Below are 8,382 nucleotides of genomic sequence, written 5' to 3'. Positions count from 1 at the left end.
TTAGAGTTAGCATCCCAGTCGCTTTCTGTAATATCCGACTATCAAAAGTCTCCTTGAATGGTTTGTAAGAGTCCACGATAGTTATCGTGAAATTCATAACATGTGTGATGAAGTTATAACACAGCACGATAACTATCGTGGATCACCATTAGCAAGAACCACGTTAGTTATCGTGACGACAAGGAGAATCGGGTGACTACAGCTACCCTGCACATTATAGTCTGCACAAACACAACGGACGACTCGGGGTTGCATCTGCACTGTACAAGTGGTAGCCACGAAGTTGTATTAGCAGCATTCTTTGGCAGTTTGATACCGAAAATTTAATTCACAAAACAGCAAAGTTATCTTTTTCAGGAATTTTGTTCTAAACAATAAACTCAGATTTCCTTTCATGATAATCTGAATATATTTGTAATATTAGATAGTCGGAGGGGGGCGCACAGGATGTCGGGGCGCTCTATCATTTTTGCAGATTTCATGTGAATGGATCTGTTGTAGCAAGGCAGTTCCTGGTTGACCTGTTCGTCCTTGCAGTGTTAGTCGTTTGTGACACACTAATAGGGGGCATGGCATGTATGAAGTAACCGAAGACCGGAGGACAGAAGACCCCCCCTCCCTACCATCACCACCACCCTATAGCCTACGGGTGTCGCTTCCCTTCATCTGTGCCACTGCCATGTGTAGAACACTTGAAAAGATACCAGGTTACATGTGGACATGAGAGCATTAAATTGTTGTTATCCCACCTTTAATTGTTGGAACCCCTCCCGAAATGTGTATGGTGCCCCTCCATCTCGGAATTCCTGGCTACGGGCCTTAAAGTAGGGGACATGGTTCCTAACAACACTCTGATCTCTTTATGTACGTATGCCTAAGGATGGTAACCTCTTTTCGGATGCAACACCGAAGGCAACCTCAGCTTTCTGCCAAATGGCTGTAACCCGCGATATACCCTTTGTTTATTGCAGAATATACTCCGTAATAATTTCGTCTACCCCGGAGAATTTCGACAAAGAAAAGTAAATTTTTCCTTATCAGAAAGTTAAATAGGGGGTATAGGTCTTATGTTCGCAGCCTGTTCCCCGAGTTCCAAACAGGTTCTTGGCTTTGAACCACAGAAACTATAATAAAGAAATGTACCGTGTATTGTTTTCATCATACGTTATGATCGCGGGTTTCCCTATAGCATTATCCTATACGGTCATTGCGCCGTCTAACTCTGCATTTGATATCTATTAGGTTCGAAGTAATAGAATTATTCAAAAAAGACCTATTTAATGATTTGCAAACCGGAAAATTCCCAAGCAGTTACGAAGGGTTCGAGTCCAACTTTCGGTTTCAATTCAGCAACTGTGACAATACACGGTTCTTTAATGGCATCATGGCGGCATGAACCTATGATTTAGGTCTCATGTTATTTTATGTGCACATGCACGTTGAAATAACTTCAAAATAAGTCTTGGTAATCTATCATGAAGTTCAAAGTAAATGAATGACTTCTCACTATATTATACACAAGGCAGGACTAGCGGCACGACCACAAATGGCACCAAGCCTCCTTTGTGAAGACTATTTTATTTATTTATTATTTAGGTTTACAGTCTTGTTCAGGGCCAAAGGCCCTCTCACACGACTTTACAACCCTGGTCATTGGTAACTTGACACACCTATACGCAGCAAAGTGTGCAAAATTCAATCAATCTCTCCTGAGGCACCACAGTGCACCACCGAACCACGTGTCCCCCGGGGAACTTCCCATAGGGTGCAGCCAAAAACCGGCGCACGCAACTATTTCAATTCAATTCCGAATTCAAGTTCCATTTCAAGATATGAGGTAAAACTTTGTATTTTAGATCCGTGGTATTCACATGCTTAGGCTTGGCGAAACCCTTCAGTGATGGATGTTGTGGCCTGGGGAAGGGGCGTACTTGGGCGGGAAGTCTCCCATCCCTCGTGAGACTAGAAATTTAGGTTGCACTGCTGAAATTTGTAGAATGGTGTTTGTAGAATGTAGAATGTAGAATTTGTAGAATGTAGAATTTGTAGAATGTAGAATGGTGTTATATTTTACAACATTTGAAGTAATTTTGACGTTTAAGATTTGCCAATTATGTTCTCCACAAATATCGGCAATATTTGGTTGCTTTCCAAGTTTTTGGGCAACCCTGCAAACACTGACGGGATGATTTTCGCGATCCTAAAAAGGGTCACGAGCCCCACTTTGAATACTTATAAGGATTTAAATCAATCTTCCGAATTGGTTTGTCATTAGTGTATTGATTAACACACCTTGTGTGCAAAAGTGTATGGCATCGACGATCAATATAGGACTTAAATCGAGTGACTTGGTTAATTAGGCCTATATATACTGCAAAACTGCTGCATAATTAGTTATCTTTTGAAGGGGGAAGACAAATGTATTAAAGATGTTTTAATTTGATTTAATTGCAAACATTATATAGTGAACATTGCTGCGTAACGAATAAAGACATGAGTGATGCTTTAATTTGTATGTATGTATGTATGTATATGTGATCTTCCCGCAAGCAGGAACTCGCGAAAGAAGCCATGAAGGCTTATAGACTCGCAAGCTGACCGAAGCCAATCTCTCGGCACACATCCATTTAACGTCCATGTCGGGAAGTTGTTATTGAACAACACCCTTGCCAGACGACACACCTTGCTGTCGGCGGGGAATCGAACCGGGGATCTCATGACTGGGAGACGCCGGCGTTAACCACTAGGCTATACACTCCGCCTAACTCCGCCTAAAATTTAAAACTCATTAAGAGCAAATCGATTACAAAGCGAAGCATACTTTACCTATAGGTTTATATATATTGGTTCTGCTATAAGCTATACCGAACCGTGGTGTATATATTTACGGGTTAAACACTCTACATCATACCATACACCCGAAATAAAGAGAGAGAGAGAAAATACATTTGAATGAGATTAAAATTCAACGTCACTCTTTATCCAAAGGACATGCCTTGACTAGAGAGTTTTTTTTTTCCAATTTGGAATAATTACCCTACTTGAATGGGATTTTAAAGCAGTGTACGTGGCATATGATGACTGTCTAGATAATACTATATCACACAATTCTATAGCAATGTTTGGTTCTTAATTAAACCTCACCATTGCGACAGTTTCATTTTTAAAGTGTATCGATAAAAAAGTTTGTATTTCAGTTATTGTATTCATTTAATTATAGTTTCAGTAAATCAACTCCAAATTTCGAACATTTTTTAATATTCCGGAACTGAATGGATTCGTTATGATAAGTACTTTACTCGTTTATGATATTTCTCACTATAGTCTTTCACTTTCTCACTCCCCCACCCCCCTCCCCACTCCCCTCACCACATCCCACCGTCCGATCAGTGCGCAACCTTGTATAGTGTATACTTGCACTCCTTTAATCTAGTATATAGTTACCTGTAATCGTAGCATCCCTTGTGGATTTGCACCATATATATTATATTTTAGTTTTGGAACTATAGTGCAAAATTAGCTGAATCCACGTAATTATGATTGTGTAGTCAGCGGTACTACAATATCTGGATCATTGGTAAGTATATGTCCCAACCATCTTTTAAGTCACATAGGCTAAACCGTAGGGTTACTTTTATCAGTGGTTGCGATCTTTTACTTGGATCAAAGTCAGTATGACGAAATCCATTTGCTGCAAAATGTTGCCGAATCACAAACTGCTGCTTTAATGCGCTTGTTTACGGTGGTTGCTTCGTATCAGTGACAACATTCCACTTCTCATTATGAATCAATTTAGTTCGAATGTTGTTCCCTGCAAGGTCTTTCAAGTGTTTTGTGTTCTTTCAAAAAGAACCATTCAGTAAAAATAAAGATAAATATATATATATATATATATATATATATATATATATATATATATATATATATATATATATATATATATATATATATATATATATATATGTATATATATAAATATATATATATATATATATATATATATATATATAACCAGTGATAGTATATAATGACTAACGTCCTCTTAAATGATTATATTGAGTATATATAGACTATAGATAAATGTAACTGAGTATGTGTATTTATGTGTATTTTCTGGGAATACGCCTATCATCGTTTGAGTGCTTATTGCTTTTAGTTTTAGCAAGCTGTTTAATATAGCAAATCGTTATTGACATTTACAGGCTCAAAACTAACTGCAAGCTCATTTCTATGCCAATAAAATATATCTATCGAAAGCACCAAACATAAATGTACTCATTACCACCAATGCATGCATTATTCATCAACTGTATATGTATTAATTATTCATGTATATGTATTAATTTCAACAAACATGGAACTCATCTACCGCCATTCTCTTAGGAAACACAGTATCTCTACATTTTAAAAGTGTCAAAATATGTACATCCATTCATTACACGCCTAAGTAAACAACTTTGAAATTTGAAAGCGTATATATATATATATATATATATATATATATATATATATATATATAAACATATATATATATATATATATATATATATATATATATATCTATATATATATATATATACATATATATATATATATATATATATATATATATATATATATATATATATAGTTACTCACTGTATGCTCTTCAGCATTAAGTGTTAACATGGCTTTTCTTCTCTCTTTTCTAATAGTGTTTATGAAATCTAATCAGGACAACAAACAAAATAACCTATGCAGGAAAAGGGGAGGGGTAGGAGAAGAGTAGGGGAAGGAGAGAGGGGTGGAGGGGTTGGTGAGGAATATAACTGAAAGTTGAGTGCTTGTCACAAGAAATCAGTGTTAAATAACCATTTATGTTATCATCAGCGAAAATGGTACAGTACCCAAAATAAAAAATGTCATGTGATATATTATTACTAAAACGAAAATCGTGACACTCAAAAAGAGAGGCAGAGATGGAGAACTTCCTGACGAACTAACATTTTCACATTTGAATCTATCTAGGGATCGGTCAAGTGGATAGCTATACGCTACGTGACGTGCTATAATAAAAAACTCTCTCGTGTATCAAGAAGCTACAATGTATTCGGCTTTATCCTGTTATCTGGCTGCTTTGAAATGTCGTAAATCAGCTGCAATTACACCGATTTTATTACCGCAATAAAATGGAACCTGTTGAAGGCTTTGTATATCAAACGACCAGAATAACGTTACAAATGCAAATAATATCCATCTGTATGAAGCAGAGCGCTAACATTCAAATAGAAATAGTAAGACATAGACGTAACAGACGGAGGAGGAGTTGGTTGATTTGGCGCAGAGCTGCAGATTACCCTCCACCCCACACCTTCCCCCGCCCAGAGCTGTCCACAAGGGAAATTTATGAGTCTATTGTAAAGGCCTATATAAATTGAAGTACATGCAGAGAAACGAGTATACATTATCAGCATTAGTCCACTGATAATTGCATTGCATGCAGGAAAAAAATTATAGTAGGTATCGAACCACCAAGATATGATATATTTGAGGGGGGGGAGGGGTGACAAATCATTTTCTGGAGTCAAATTACATGGTTAATTACTCATTAAATGTATTATAGCTGGTTTTAAAGCAGTAAAATTGAATGGTCTACTGTTTATTGTATATAACACATGGCCTCTTCGGAGTCGCTCAAAGTTTACAGGCATAAGAACCTACAGATACTGTCAACCCCAAATCCCCCCCCCCCCCACTCCGCGACGGATAAAAATGGCAAAGAAAAAATCAATAGCCATGCTTGCTATATATATGATGAACGATGGGCTATACTTGCTGTTATAGCAGGAAACATGTGATATATGTCTCTGCAGAATATTATCCTCATTAGCAATACTAAGACTAGAACGAGATTTCTTTCAAACAATGCACTTTGTTTTAACTTTTTGCAACTTTGAGGCGAATTTCCCGTGCGTACTATGGAACTCAATTGTCTTCTTCGATAACAACACCTCTCCATTTGTGTCAATATAATGTAGAAATATGAGATAGTTTCGTGTATCTACACACGTGTTATTTTGTATTTTGAAATGCTTGAAATTTTTAATGTGTACATGGACGTGGTCCTTGAGGGAGGGGGGCAAGAGGACATGTGCCTCCTATCCTCCAACCCAACCCAACCCCCCTCCCCCTTACTTGAAACAGGTTTCATTTTACAAAACACGCATGCTAAGTGACTAAAATTATAAACACGACAGCACCAGTTTGCATCTAAGCACATTATCAAAACAATCTCAAAGGAGGGCGGGGAGCGGCAGGGAAGGGCAGAGAGGAGGTGGGAGTCTCCTTGCCTTAACCCGATCCCTAGGACGGACGTCAGTCAAATTTCTAGTGTGCATATGATGCAGTATGCATTTACATTATAATTTTCAGTACACCATTCCTACAGCTTCACATGTGAGGGTACAGCCTATATACGGTGTCCAGAGAAGTCATCTCTACACAAGAGTTAATAAAGTGAAAATTCTCTGACTCTTAAAATGGGGACAAAACTTTGACTTTCCCCACTAACACTGCGAAACCTGGCGATGCGTCTGTTCGATAACATACGCTATACAGCATATCCGAATATGTTTTTGTCATAGTATCTGCCTTTCCCAATAACTCCTGTCATGCCTTTGTCATATATATTCTATTTTGGTATATATAGGCTTACTTGAATGTATATCACATGAAATCATGTGACGTTAGAAATAAAAAAGAAAATAGTCTCCCTGATCAGTTTTATTGGAAATCTGTGTTAAAAATACGTCACTAGTTGGATTCAAATCGAAGAAGTCGATATACTGTTATTAGTTTTTGGAAAATTTATCAAAACTCTTTTATCGATTGTATGATACTCGCCGCGATGATTTATGGATTCCAGTTTATTTTTCATTGATTTAGTATATAGTCTACCATGCATGTATTTCAAAGGCATAAAATAAGAAATATGTTATTAAGACTGTCTGCTCAATCCGTTGAGACAACGTAGAGGCATATGAAATTAGACGATTTAAAAAAAAATCTTTTTTGGGGGGTTTGTTTACCGGGGAGAAGGGTAGGGGGCGGTCTAGTAACAGGGTCATGGGCGGCGATCATGGGGGGGACGGGGGGAAATAGTATCTAATATCCCCCCCCCCCCCAATATTTGGTGGCATAGTTTTTTTGTGTGGCTATAAATTGAAAATAATGCGTGAGATTATTTATCCAAATCATATTTGGCGGTGGCTAAAACTTCATCCATCACATGCTGCATGAGGTACATGACTCTTCGTGGTCGTTTATGTGACCTGTGACCGTATAGCATGTTGTCACTCATGAATATTATCATAATGTCTGTACATCTCTTGTGTATGAGTGTAAGTACGTACAATCATATATATGATCCACATCGATATGGGTTCACTGGGTTTCCATTTGGCCTGTTTCCTACAAGATTTCTAACCGCAGGCGCGTAGCCAAGGGGAGGGGGGGGCGAAGGGGAAGACCCACCCCCCTCGAGCATATTATTTGTATTGTTTATGTTATCGAAGTTTTATAGTAGCCGTTATAAGAGGTTTTAATATTTGTACACCAATAAATTAACTGTGTCTGAATTTTCGAAAATTCCCTGACCAAAATTCTTCATCATACTTCCCTCTACTCGTGCAATTTTGACCGGTCTGTTAGGGGTTGAAGGTTTTTTTTCTATATTGGTTGTCCATAGATGAATTTTGTGCAACATTATGGGTATGAAGTGAATTTATTATTCAAATTCTGAACAAATAATGGGCTTAAACCCTTGAAAAGTGGGGCTGACGGGTATTGTGGGCCGTTACGTAGTGTTAGCTACAAAAGCAATGATCCACAGGTGATGCAATGAGGTCGAACATGATGTGTGACTGGTGACAATCTTGATAAAGGTTATGGATGAAAAAAACTATTGGGAAAAAACTTGGTTCTCAGGCAAAAGTATACATCTGGTTGGTCATTTTCAAGCCCGAGAAGTGCCATTTCCGGTGATCTGGGGGGCTATCAAAACCAGAAATTTTCTTGTACGCTAAGGAACCAATGGAAGCGCTCCGCTTTGATAGTAATTCGCGCCCCCAGATTAGAAAATCCTGGTTACGCGGCTGTATATATATATATATATATATATATATATATATATATATATATATATATATATATATATATATATATATATATACAAAAAATCTTGAAGCGCGCGAACAATTTGGGGATGAAAGTTGCTACGCGCCTGCATCCGAGCAAATGTCCCCCCCCCCCTCCCCAATATTTGAAACAAATCGCCGCCCCTGAACAGGGTGCTTATATCCTTGTATTTTCCTCGGACTTACAAATCCTTTTCAATTCTATTAA

Source organism: Apostichopus japonicus, chromosome 19 (assembly GCF_037975245.1).
Source record: "Apostichopus japonicus isolate 1M-3 chromosome 19, ASM3797524v1, whole genome shotgun sequence".
In the NCBI taxonomy this organism is placed as follows: Eukaryota; Metazoa; Echinodermata; class Holothuroidea; order Aspidochirotida; family Stichopodidae; genus Apostichopus; species Apostichopus japonicus.
The sequence above is the reverse complement of the archived record's forward strand: the minus strand, read 5'-3'. Positions refer to the sequence as shown.